The sequence below is a fragment of the Gallus gallus genome, chromosome 1, assembly GCF_016699485.2.
Source record: "Gallus gallus isolate bGalGal1 chromosome 1, bGalGal1.mat.broiler.GRCg7b, whole genome shotgun sequence".
Lineage (NCBI taxonomy): Eukaryota > Metazoa > Chordata > Aves > Galliformes > Phasianidae > Gallus > Gallus gallus.
In genome coordinates this window covers 90,665,497-90,679,901 of record NC_052532.1, presented here as the reverse complement: position 1 = coordinate 90,679,901, position 14,405 = coordinate 90,665,497, and the positions used below count along the sequence as shown (strand labels likewise).

Genomic DNA, 14,405 nt, shown 5'->3' with positions numbered 1-14,405 from the left:
TCAATTTTTTTTGCACATATAAATGCCTATAAATTCATGCCTAGGAAGCTTTCAAATACAAAGGAATGTTTGTAGCTGCATTTCTAGAATTTGTTCTTAGACTTTCTTTTTATAACAGCTTGGTAATAAATATGTGCCAGTATTGTTATGCTCAAATAACCAAACAGTTGGAAATCTCACCAGTTCATATTACTTTTTAATGCTTCTTTGAAACCCACTACATTATGTATCTTTTCTAACAATACTTCATGTTATGTATTTTGTACAATTGAGGGTTTTCTGTGACGATGTACAACTGCAGTCTTCTCAGATGTTAAAGCTGTAGTTGAACAAGATTTGGAGATAGAAAGTTTTGTATTGCTTTGTTTGATTTGTTTTTCCCCTTTGTAAAGATATAGGAATCTGAATGTTTCATAAATTAGGGGGAAAATGATATGGGTTTATGTTTTGCCAACTCGAGACCCTACTGACCTGGAATTGTATATACTCTTATTATTCTGGGAGTGCAGATGGATGTATTTCTTTTGCCTGCATCATTTATGATGTTTTGGATACTCTATATTCATCTTTCTGCAAAATATAAAAGTGTCTGTATTTATTTTAACCAGTAGACAGCATAAAATAAAAATTAATCAGTAAAAAATAAAAGAAAAACAGATGGAATAGTAATCATTTATTTTATAATTATAAAAAGCAATATATAGCTCTTAAGATAATTTGGCAGAATTGCTTGGAAATTGAGTGCAATCATTCATCTCTAAGTGCAGTAAAACTCAGATCTCTTTGGCTATTCTGATACTTATATAAAGAAGAGTTTGTTCTGAAACTGAATCTTGTGTGGAACTTCAGTTATTCCTTTAAATTCTTAGTTGATGAATTTGAAGAATCAAATCGTAGGCTTTCACAGCAGCATACAAAAGCTCAGCTTTTTCAGTTGAAGTTTTCCGATTATGATCTGCTTCATAGCTTGAATTTTGCAATTTAAACTGGTTTTCAGTTTAAACAGGTAGGGTTTGTGAGGCTGAACAAAGGTTTGTAAAGACAAGTGTTGAAATTAGAATTGCTGATAAATTTGCCATCAAGCATACATATGACAGCACATTCACTAAATATACTGGAGATCTTAGTTTTATTGAATTCAGTTCTTAACACTCTATTCTGATTATTTCCTTAGTTAAAAATAAATTTTTAAATTATAGTTATTTTTTTTAATGACATATTGGAACCAGAGTTTTTTAAACCAGCAAAATCACTTTCCTATCTTACTGTATTACCACTGTGGTAAAATCTTTAAACTAGTAACATTTCTCTAACATTCTTTAAGTAGACTTACACATTTTTCCCTTCAAGTGTCTATTTATTGTTAATGAAGTCTGTCAATTCAGTCACTGGAAGTGTGGTGTAAAACTGGCACATAACTCAAGACCTTGTCTATCAGGTTTCCTCCTTCAGAAGGGTTTTCAATGGGTGCCTACAGGCGACTGTACTGAGAGTCATTGCTGTTACAGAATTAGGTGTTCGACCATAGGAAGAAAATATTTACCTTTCTTAATTATTACTGTCTGTTAAAATGAGATTAGCATTACCTCTACAGGACTTGTAGATTTGCTGGTTAGGAAACCTGAATGCAAACTTAGATTCCCTATATTAAGTATTTCTAAGCTATCACAGTTTAACAGTGAATTATGAAAACCTGAAATTGGAATTGATCTTTGTTCCTCTTCTGCAGGTTCTGTGTTGTTATATATACAGGGTGAAATAATACACTTTTCTTCTGTTTTAATAGGCATAATAATAGACTTTTTATGTGATACTTTGAAAAGAGAAAAGAAGCGCACTGAGAAAAGTGTTCTTGGATCCCTAGAATAGATATATGTCTAAAACTTAAAATGGTTAAAATTATGCATTTTTTTTAATAATGTCACTACATCTTGCAGTTTGGTTCTCTTTTCAGTGCTAGTGTCTCAACTAACTGGCAGTGAATTGTGTTGATACTGTTGATAACATAGGGAGTATGCCATTAATGTTTTTACTGTTTGCGATTTGTTTGTGACAGCACTGTTTATTATTAAGTACCTGGTAATGAACCATTGCAAACACACTCCAGTGAAAGAAGTAAATGTTAATATTTCTGAGAGGAAAACAAAATGCATTTTTAGCTTCTGTGAAATCTCAATTGTCTATAAGGGATCCTCTTTCAATCATTCTGAATGTACCATTAAGCTGCATTCAGGGGCAGAACTGAAAGAAGTGATATTGTAAGCATTCATGAAAGTGAAAGTGGCTTTAATATTTCAGCACCTGCCACACTATCAGAGTAGCTGTGTCTCTCCACAGATGGGTCACTTACCTTGTCACAGACCTTAGAATTTTAAAGAATAAAATTATTCTCCCAAGTGCCAAAGATGTCAATTCCAGGTGGCATAATTGTGTGGAAAATGCAGAGTGGCCCAGTGATCATCTGCCTTAATTTCATTAAGATCTGGTTCCTGAAAATGAACCAGTTTCCTTGAAGTAATGCATTAATCAATCTTCAACTAATAGTTGAATGATGGCCAGATATGTTACTTCGTATACCTGAAGAAGAGCCATACAGCTTTTCTATAAAAGACAAATTGAGATGGTGAATAGTAAAAATTTATTCATAGAATAAAGTAACTCCAGACCCCATATTTTAAATGTAATGATGAGAAATTTTCCATGATAATATCTATAATGGGTTCAGTTCTACCAGAGGAAGGGGTCATAAAATCTGTTTGGAACACTAGTATGGGTGAAACCCTGAGAAAATCTATATTGATTCTGGGAGAGGGTCTAAAGGGCAAACAACCAATCCTGTTCTGTATCAAGTAAGTTATGATCTTTAGCCACTGTGGAAAATTGAGTCCTAATATATTTCTAACCAAACCTGTCAATTTCTTCTAAGCACTTTCAGGTATCACCATTCTCCCCTGTGTCACTGAATTGAATTTGACCTTGGCATATAAATTGTGTATAATTCACTGAGGCAACACGAGGCTGGTAATTTTCAACCCTATATTGGTGGAATAAAAATTTATATTAAACTTTCTGGCTTTCAGAGAAAAGAAAAGTTACTGTGTCCAAATAGTCCAAAACTACTGTCATGATGTTGAAACCATGTAAGTGAAACGACTAACACAGAAATAAATCAGATGAGCCTAGGATAAAAAAATAAATGGTGCTATAATAAAAACATGAATTCTATATTTTTGAGAAATCACAGTCGTGCCTCATGCATTCAGATGAATTTCAATATTGCAATTTATCATGCACTTACTCTAGTTTTCCTATCTATAACAGTACTTAGAAATAACTTCTACTAGTTCCTTGATTTCATTTAGAAGTCTTAGCAAGTGATAATATATTTTTCAAGTTCCACCTATTGAATTGTAAAGAAAACTATTTGCTTCTGAATTTCTAGGTGCTTGAATAATATTTTATAGAAATCTTTCTGTCTTGTCTCTTCTTCAAGGCTTATAAGACTTTCTTTGTGAATGATTATACCCTCCAAAGGCAAATACAAAGTTCCCCATGTAGCTTCAGAATAGTCCTCAGAAAATTAGAGGCTGCCTAACTGCTCTAATAGCTATATTGTGTGACCAGTGAATTAGATCTACACTGACAATCTTATCCACCTACCTATCTGTCAGGTCTTGCTTGTGTGGTTCATCTGATTTTAGAGGAATTTCACCTGTAGGAGCAATAAGTGGATCGACTGGATCAGGATTGGAGTGACAACAATGCATGCAAGAATGGAGGGGTTGATGAAAAACATGAGGTGTGCTTGCCCAGTGGACCAGCCCAGAAGGTCAGTGATATCCTGACTTCCATCAGAAAAGAGGTGGCCAGCAGGGAGGTGGAGGTGACTGTCCCAGTCTAGTCTGCCCTGTGAGGCCCAACCAGGACTACTGCATCCAAGTCTGGGGCCCTCAACACAGGAAAGATGCGGAGCATTTGGAGAAAGTCCAGAGGAGGACCACAGATGATCAGAGAGCTGGAGAACCTCTTCTATGAAGACAGACTGAAGGAGATTGGCTTGTTCAGCCTGGAAAAGAGAAGGCTGAGGGGAGACATCATTGTGGCCTTCTAATATTTAAAGAGTATTTATAAACATGAGGGAAATCAACTTTTTACAAGGGTAGATAGTGATAGGGCAAATGAGAATGGTTTTAAACTAAAGGAAGGGATATTTAGATTAGATGTTAGGGGGAAGATTTTTACTGAAAGAGTTGTGAGGTGCTGTAACAGGTTGCCCAGAGAAGATGTGGATACTCTGTCCCTGGAAGTGTTTAAGGCCAGGTTGGATGGGGCCCTGGGAAATATGATCTAGTACTTGATCTAACGGCTGGCAACCCTGCCTGTGGCAGGGGGAATTGGAACTTGATGATCCTTGAGATCCCCTCCAAACCAAGCCATTCTGTGATTCGTTCTGTGCAAGTACCTAGGGATCTTAGATTTTGGAACTGTTTGACAGAGCTCTTGTTAGCACTTTGGTGCATCTAGTTTAAGGACCTGATCCAAAGCCTGTTGAAAAGGGAGATTTTGCATTTACTTCAGGGGATTTGGGGTTAGGATCCAAAGCACCCTTTTCAGCATAGCACATACAATAGCATTAAGCAGGTGAGTAGGCTTGGTGAAGGAGATAAATATTTGTGTCTTCCTAATATATAGCTCAGGTTTTTTTGTTCCCTTCCACAATTCTGTTTTGTGAATGGGCTGTGATATGTGCTTTCTGATTAGTGTTACTGAGGCAGTTCAAGAAGTTACCGCTTCTTTGCTTCTGCTGGAATTTGCCACTGATATAGATGCTTAACAAGATGGACCTTTGATCTATCTCAGTATGGCAAATTTATTTGTCTTGATACCTGTGCCTGTTACTTTCTTAGCCCATATCCATGCATTCCTTGCCATGCCTCATCTCTCACAGTACAGGAGAAAGAAGATAAATCTTCAATCCAAAAGTTCTTTCTACTTTCAATTATAAAACAATATTTTTTTTCCTGCATAAAATACAAAGCTTTGAATAATAGAATGAACTCTCCGAATAAGTTTTTGTGTTCAATTACCAACCATGGTGAAATGCAGTGTCCTGAGAAAATGACATGCAAATGCTCTCTAACTTGATATTTGACCGGTAAGAGGTCAGATACAATCAAGTTAGTGCACAGATTCTTATCCTTGCTCCTGTGTGTCAGGCCATTAGGTATGAAAACAAGAAACAAATGTGTTTGGTTGACATGGATTCTCTGTCACTGAAAGTGGAGGTAAAATCTGCAGCATGATTGTTCATTTTTGTTTCATTTTAAAGCAAAGAAAGGGCTGGTAAAAGATTTAGGCAATTTTTTGTTTTTTTTCCAGAGTAAGCACAAAAAATCAGTCCTTAATTGTGCTTCTTTTTCTTTGGTCTGTTTCCTAAGAAAGAACATGTATTTGGAATTAGTATTACCAACACTAACAAATGCTTGTTTGTTTGTTTGTGTTTTATTGTTTGTTTGTTTGTTTTTATGACAAGGTTGTCATTACTGGAATTATACGATCAATAGAAGGTATGGATGTGTCAATTACAATGAAAACAGAAACTTAAGCGTGTAACAGAAACGGAAAATATTTGTTCTCATTTAGCCTGCTTCAGGTATGTGATTAAACTGTGAAGAAAGAGAAGAAATTGCCAAATATCTAGACCATATTATATTCCTTCATAATGAGACAGTCAGGATTATCAAATAGCTTTGAAAGGGATCGTGCTTAATGGAACCTGGTTAAAACAGATAAAGATCCAATGAACTATCTTTTTATATGTCACTATAAATGTATACATTTTTTCATGCTATTTGTCTGTACAACCAGCCTTCAAATACTTATATCTAAGTAAGGCATCAATTTTAGAGCAGTGCTTTCTGGTTTAAGTTCTGTTGAATTTAAATAAGTGGAAATTGTTTGCCAATAGTCCTGGGGTCCAAGCATTTAATTCACATCAAAACCTAGGTGATGCCTTGCTCTTAATTTAATCTTTCTGCTTGAATTATCTTTTTTCTTTAAATTAGAGCAGGAAATTTTCTTTCATCCGGTGGAATTTAATGAGCTAGAAAAAATATACCTTTAGATTACATCAAAAATTACTGCTCTTGGAACACAATTCAAGAAACTTACTACCTTTACTACCTATGTTCAAAAGTTTGTATTACCTATTTTGAGTTGTTTCTTTTTAATATGCACATTTTTATTCTGTGTTGCAATTAAATAATGAAGGCAGCCAAATCTAATGACTGTCATGATGTGAGCTTCAATTGTAACATTACTGCTACTTTCTGAAGCAAGAAGGGCCACAAACGTTAATTAAGGAAAGCTGGAAAAAACAGCAGGGTGGTAACAGTAAGAAAGCAAAGCTGATTTAATAGACAATTTATTAGTGTAGATTACAATGTTCTTCTGTTTTCCTTAGAATAATAAAATCAATTATATTGACTTTTGCATCTTGATAATTTTAGATAGAATCTAGAACTTTACAGAGTGTTCAAGCTGTATCTTAAGCTAAACAGCTCCCAGACCCAAAATAATTAGTTGTGCTGGTTAACTGTTAGTTTGAACCTTGCCATTGTTTTAGCCTAACGTAATACTCTTTGAAACAGTGCTCAGGAACAGCGCTTACTCAAAGACTGCATATTTCAAGGACCATTACTGTTAAAAGTTTGAGCACTGCTATTGTGGTTTTGAGGTTGAGGAGAAAAAAAGTTTAGCAAAGAAGGGGGCAAAGATAAGTTTGAATACAAGAGAGCTTTACTGATATACTACAACTCCATGGAAAACTAGTTCCTAAGAAGGAGAAGTCATACTTTGCTTTTAATGCCTGCCTATAAATTTTAATGCTATTTTGAGCCAATGAAAATTTTCTGTTTTTGTTTTCTTTCTATGTAAATGAATGTAAATTACTAAATTCTTCAGTAGAAATGCCCCTTGTAGTCAAATTATAAAGCATGCAATTTGAGATTGGATAAACTGAAAGCTGAATTTGGCAAATACTGTATAACAAAACCCTGTCAGAGATGACATGGTTCTATGACAAGAAAAAGTAATTCTCTGGTACTTAGTTATTTTGAGTACTCCTAGACTGATCCACACTATGGCACCACCTTAGTTTTCATCTTCCTGTGATTATGGTTAATTTGAAAGTCCAAATCATCTATTCTCTGCTCAAGTTTGAACTTCACTTTGAGCCTCCTTGTAGAAAAAAGCAAAAACTATTTTGTAGGAAGGGTAGAAGACTTGTACAGAAAAATTTCTGAAGCACATTATTTTCCCCTGTGGAATTATTTTCTTGTATGCACTGCTTTTGAACAAAACAGAGTGACTTGATGTATTAAACTTGGTTCCTGCATAGATTTGAGTAAACAGGTAAAGAACTAAACAAACAAACAAACAAACAAAAAAACCCACTAAACAAAACAAACAAAAGTAAATAAAAATATTGCCATTTTTTTCTCCCAAATAAGGCACTTTTTATGCTCACTGAAGATATGCTTCATTTAAATTCTTTACTCTGCCAACCAAAGCATTTTTCTAAATGACAAATTTAAATTTTGCAGTTTGCCTTAAATATCTGCTTTTCTCTTGTGTACTGTTATTGTGTACTGTATTTCTCTTGCTAATGATTCTCTAAAGACCCAGCATTTCTAAATGATATGTCAATATATCTTTTCTATTGTGTCAATTGGAAATTTAAAAATAATCAATAATATTTTTATGACATGTTTACTGCTTTCATAGATACTCTTTAACACTCACTATCACGATTCAAGATGGCACTACAATTATTTTTATGCCAAAAGTTATGTGCAACTTTAAAAATCATCATCAAAAATGTGTCTTAGAACCATTATAAACTTATTGCTGCTGGGAATTCAGTTATTTGCTATCTAAGATATGTGTAATGTTTTCCCACTATAGCAATAAATCTTCAAAGTCCAAGCAAATATAATGTATACCGAATTATTTTTTTTTCCCCAGGTTGGGCTTTCTTGGTTAAGCAGGTCTTAAGACCACTTTCTTGGTCTTAACCAGGCTTTTATTTTTCACTCAATCTTTTTGCTGCTCCTGACTTGGAAAACTGCACAAAATTGAAAAGTAGGACAGCAATGCAAAGAAGAGAGTCTTTTAAGCCCTGGGCTACTGCTAAGGCCCACAGTATTACTTGATGCCCCAGCAGTGCTACAATCTTCAGTTAAAAACAACAACAAAACAAACAAGCAAACAAAAAAACTAGAACTTTTTTTTTTTTTAAAGAATGAAAGTGCAAGTCATGTTCATCTTAAACAAAAGAGGAATCTGACACGGTAAAAACATGCAGCATGTTCCACGTTTCTCCAGGAGAAAGCACTGGGCTTTAATTCTAGACTTACAGAACTTCAGGGGGAAAAGGTGCGTTGAAAAGTTGTGCATTGTTCATCTTCAGAGTGTTGACAAAATGTTGTGTTGGAAGGGTGGAAACTTGAACAGCTTGTATAATTTGAACACCAGTGCTCCTATTATTCTTGTTTTTGTACATTACCAGCCTCAAGCCACTGAGAATTTTCCTCTTTAATTTCACCAAATATATATGTAAAGAGATATTTATAGTGATGAATGTGCTACCCTAAAAATGAGTCTACTATTAGTGTATGGAGGAGAAAAAAAAAGGGGGGAGATAAAGATGAAAGTGTAATTCTTAACAGCAAAGTGGAAATCATAAAGCAGTGTTGATCCTGTTCCTCCTGCACCTTTCCTACAAATCTGTGAATGTGATTTCATATAATTTATTTCCATAATGAGCTCATACAAAAGCTGCTCCAAAGTAATGTCTCCTATTTTAAGTCGGCCCATAATGTCAGCAGTGGATGTTTGTGCTATGGTAATAGAGTTTGCATCTTCCCACCAGTATCCCATTACATTTTGTTGCCCCGTGACAGATGGTAGCAGTGGGACAGTTTGACAAAACGATGTCTGAAATGGAAGTGCATATGAAGCAGAAGTGTATCACTAAATTCCTCCATGGGTGAAAAATGGTATCCATTGACATTCGTTGATGCATTTTTGGAGACCAAACAGTGGATGTGAGCACAGTGAGGCAGTGGGTGGTGCATTTCAGCAGTGGCAACAGTGATGTGAAAGACAAGCCATCTTCTGAACATGCACATCTACCACATCACAAAATAAAGAGTGTTTTGATCAGCTACTCCATGAGAATTGGAGGGTTGTGAATAGGAAACTGTGTACACAGCTGAATATCAGCTTTAATACATTGGAAATAATGCTGGCAACACTTCACAAAGTTTGTGCCCCAAAGGTCTCATGAACGTTTGCAAGAGATCAGATAGAGCACCATATGCAAGTTTGTCAGGACCTACTGAACTCATATGAAGCTGAAGGCAAGAGTTTCAAGGATCATGCCATCAAAGTGACAAGACATGATGTCATTTCTAAAAGTCAGGGTCCAAACAGCAGCCCATGGAGTGGTGGTGTGAATTCTTCGTCAAAGTAAAAGTTCAAGATACAGCTCTCAGTTGGTAAAGTGATATGCTCTGTCTTTTCGAATAGGAAAGAGGTGATCTTTCAAGATTTCCTGGAACCTGGAAACCATGAACTCTGACTGCTACACTGTGATGTTGACTAAACTGAGGGCTGGAACTTCCAGCGTCAGGCCTAAGAAGAAGACAACCTTTCTCCTGCAGCAGGAAAATGCCAGGCCCTGTACTAGTTATAAGATGGTTATTTATAAGAAGTTATAAGCACATGGACAATCTTGTTTGGACTGTCCTACTGCACCCATCAAATAGTCTGGATTTAGCCCCGTCCGACTTCCATTTGATGAAAGATGGACTGCATACGTAATGTTTCTGTAGCAAAAAATTGTCACAGCAGCTGTGAAACAGTGGTTCACCTCTACTGTTGCACATTTTCACAAGCTCAGCATATGGGATCTTGTTCATCACTGGCAAAAACGCATAGCTAATGGTGATGACTGTGTTTAAAATAGTGTTTTGGAGCTGAGAATTTGTTCTATCAAACAGTGTTATTGTTCTCATTGTATTTGTTGTAGTTTCCCTATCAAAAAAATAGGGGGCATTACTTTCAGAACAACTTACGTAGATTACTAAAGTGTGAGAAAGTTATCCTGCCAAACTAGCATATTTGATTAGTTTAAATTATGCCCATAGAACAACTTGCATCCCCCTAGCCCCCCATTTTGAATTGTCTGCTGCTGTCACAGACACAGCCACACCACTGCAGTAGGAAGGCTCCTCGGCCTTTCTACTTCCTCCTTTAGCTCTACCAGAAGGCTGGGCAGATCATCCGCCTGCTGACACCGCACAAAGGTGGTATCCCTGCTGCCTTCCTGCAGCAGTGACAGGGCCAGGCATTCTCCACAGCCTGAGACGTGAACTGCGGCATGGACGTTCATGCTTTCAGTCTGAGTCTCCACGTTCCTTTTAGCAACAGCCCGCCGCCGTGTGGAGACCATACTTGCACCTGTGTGTGTCCAGGGAGCAATGACCTGTTAGGTGACCCGTTAAGTGTTAACTCCTAAGCCCCATCCTGTAAGGCAAGGTGCCGTGCCCTGCCTGTGCGAACGGCCGGGCATAAACGTCCATACCGTTCCCCTGACTCGCTGCGGCCGCTGGGCGCCGCCCTTATTTTCACGGGGTGGGGGCGCCACCGACACTCCTCGCTCCTCCCTCACGCGTCAGAGTAGCCGCGCTGCCGGGGGAAGGGGAGTTCCTCGCTCTCCCTCAGCCTCTTAGAGCTTCTCAGAATGACTTAGATGATTTCTCTTGCTGTGATTTGGACCTTCGAAGAACGGTCCTTCGTCGTGAGGCACTGCTACCAGGCTGATCCGTTCGAGGTTGGCCCTGAAATGGCGGCTGCAGCCACTTTTAAAACTGCCGCCGGCACTCCTCGCTCTGCCCATGCGTGTCAGAGCCGCCGCGCTGCCGAGGGTAGGGGGGCAGCCTCACTCTTCCTCAGCTTCTTACAGCTTCTTAGACGCGGTTTTTGCCGTGATTTGGAGCCACTAAGAATGGTCCTTCATTGTGAGCCTCCGCTGCCAAGCTGATCTCCTTGGAGAAGGTGCTACTGAACATATTTCTACCGACCAGACACAAAAGGCAGCTGTGGGAAAGAGTGATAAATAACGGCTTGAAAAAAGCCATATTTAAAGCAGAACTATTCTTAGATGTTGATCTGTGTTATAGACACACAAAAAGGAAACTATTACAAGAGGAGTACTGATGTTAACAATACCATCCATTTTATCTAAGTGAGAGAATTACATACTTTGAAAGACAAGAAACAGAAGAATGCAGAAACAGCCTGAGCCTACACAATGCTCAGAAATGTGTCTGATTCATCAAGCTGCACCCCAGGATTCATCTCGATGGTGAAGGTGCTTTTGGAGGGGGTGGTCAGCTTGATCTTGCACGAGTTGTGGGAGGGCAGCCGCTCCAGGTGAGAGTCAGTCAACTAAGTAGACACTTCCAGGCTGCTTTCAGTTGATTCTGGAGCCAGCGCATGCTTTTCCCCACATGCAGATAGGAGCCCGTGCAGAAGGTGTTGAGCAAGCTGGGTTCCTGTTTTTCTCTCAGCTCCTCCTGAGTGTGGTGGAGAAAGCAGATCATGTCCCCCAGCGGCTGCTCCCTCACACAGGTGCACTCCAGCTGCACGCAGACAGGACTTCCTTGTTGATGTCTCCACCACGTCTCCCAGCTCCACATGGAAGATGTGCCCAGGGGAAGGTATAATGGGCATGAGCAGATGGTAGACGACGACGTCTTGGTGGGCACTCCATTCTTCATAGACTCAGGCCACCGTGATGGCTGGTTGTAGCCAGGGCATGAAGCTGTGGCAGGTCCTCAGCAGGCACGAAGAAGGTCATCCACCGGCTCCTCCACCATCTCCTCTACCAGCTGGCACTTGTTGGCCATGTATGGCGCTGGCCACTGGGTTCTCTCAACCCGAACTTCACCTAGGTCACATGTCTCATTCGAGTCACTGTCTTCTTCGACCTCCTCGTTGTCCTCCTCCTTGTTTCTGGAGCTTTTCTGGTTGCTGCTGCTGCAGACCAGGTTGCATTCCACTTTCTTGAGACAGATGTAGAGCTTAGGAAAGATGACAAGGATGGCAACACATACCCAAATCATGCTGCTGCTCTTTGGCAAATATTTTGTTTTCCTGATGCACCGCAGAAAGCCAAAGAGCAAGAAAAGGACTCCAGCAAAGGCCCAGAGCTTCCAGTGCAGCAGGGCACCAAGGATCAGGGCTCCCTTGGCCTCCCAGCTCTTTCCCTGCCTCCCCTGCTCCATGATGTGAGGTGGCTGAACCATGTTCAGACTCAGTTGCTCCACATGCAGCTGAATGTGCTCATACATATCGCTATTTATGAGGTGAATTTCCAAATGGATGATTCCCATCAGCGTTAGGATGATGAAGACCTGGTACGTGTTATATGTTATGTCCACTCCTATATGAGAAGTTGCCCTGCCCTGCCTACTCGCCCTACCATGCAAACTCCTGTGCAAACTGCTGTTCTGGGCCCTATTTGCTGGTCCTGTTTGTCACACTCTTGGCCCCCTTATTTTATGAGACAGTTGCTTGAATAATTTCTGGTGTACTTTATCATAAAATAGCTTCACATAGCTGTGAAGAGTGTACAAATTAAATTTGGGTAATCATGACTATTTCCATTTGTTGAAATCTTTAGCTGTAATGGAGAGAAGGGTATAGAGAAGGAAAAGTTAAGGTTTTTAATTGTTTAGTGATAAAGGTCTGCTGAACACAAATGTTACAAGATATAGTGAAAGGACAGTGAAATATTTCAGAAATATGTCTGTAGTCTTGAGCTCTGGCAGTGTCACCTTCTCTACCCATGTTTTTTCCCACCACACAATATTTTGCTTGAAAAATGTAGCATGATTTTTTATTTTTAGTTTCATTGAATATGATATGTTCTTATAGGTTAATCCTTGTAGAAATCTGTGCCTCTGACAGTCTGTCACTTACTTCCCTGCAGTGTGATGGGAGAGGGAATCAGAAAGCTTTAAGTGAGAAAACTTCGTGGATGAGATAGAAATTATTAGTTAAATCAAAAGCTGTACATGTGAGCAAACCAAAACAAGGAATTAATTTACTGCTTCTTTCAGCTTGCAGATGTTCAACCATTCCCGGGAAAGCTGGGTTTCATCATGCATGACTGTTACTTGGGAAGGCAAAAGTACTGACTTCAAACATCTCCTCTTTCCTTATTTATCCTACTTTTTATTGCTGCGTAAAATGTCGATATGGTATGAGATATCCATTCGGTCAGTTGGAGTCACATGTCCTGTCTGTGTGTGCTCTCAGCTTCTTATGTACCTCAGGCCTGCTTACTGGCAGGGCAGTGTGAGAAACAGAGAATACCTTGAGTCTGTGTAAACACTTTTTAACACCAACTATAACATCTGTTATATTAGTTTTCAATGCTGTTCTGTTTACAAGTCCAAAACATAATACCATACCAACAACTATGAAGAAAATTAACTCAATCTCAGCTAATACCACTATATACTGTACAAACTGGTGAGGAGTCTTGGAAACCTTCTATTTCTATTGAAATTCATTTATTTTAGGAGTACTACTAGATCATCTATGAGATGTTGGGTGCCAGAAAATGACGTGTGAAAAGAAAACTACACCAAATAGTCTGTATTTGCAGAATACATACTGTGAATAGATATAGCTTGAAATTTCTATAAGCTCTTTGTTCATGTACTAGTAATAAGTACTAAGGAGATAAAAAGAAAAATTACAAAGTGAGACTCTGTTACAGAACTAATTTTCTGAGTAATAAAGTACAGCCTGTTGCATCAACTTCATTGACCAACATCTTTGTGTTCAACCTGCTTCCTCAGCAGTTTTTCTATGAGTTATAGAGGGAGCTGTTTTTCAGCTAATTCTTTTCCCTGCTTTGTGCTAGTTTGCCATGGTAACTATGCGTGCCTAAGCGCTGCATTTAATAACAGGTTGTGGAATGATAAAATAATAAATTTTCTTTAAGAGTGGTAGGTTTACAATTTTTATATCTAACTGAAATGCCGCTCAGTGCAAAAGAGTAATTTATCTTCTCCACCAACTTAAGCTGGAGCAGAGCAGACATTCTGGGGGATATATTCCAGTCCTACTTGGGAAACTGTTTTTTCCTTTTACTATCAGAGTGTGACATTGTTTTTACAGATGTTTGTTTGTTTTTTGCACTTTAGAAATCTGAATATGTAGAATCTGGAGAAGAATAGCAGTATTTTCTGTTAAACATAGTCCTGATGTTATCAGTGGGAGCTGGAGTATAGAAAGTTAAACCCTAGGTAAATGATTTGTGTTGC

General features: G+C 38.4%; 1 long non-coding RNA gene across 1 annotated transcript in view; it reads left to right on the top strand.

Annotated features, from left to right (window-relative positions):
• The window catches only part of LOC101750283, a 60,045-nt gene that overhangs the window by 30,862 nt on the left and 14,778 nt on the right, over window positions 1–14,405 (top strand). The window contains exons 2-3 of the long non-coding RNA XR_005842405.2: window positions 3,672–12,485; window positions 13,191–14,387. This is a non-coding gene — a long non-coding RNA (uncharacterized LOC101750283). The remainder of the gene's footprint in view (window positions 1–3,671; window positions 12,486–13,190; window positions 14,388–14,405) is intronic.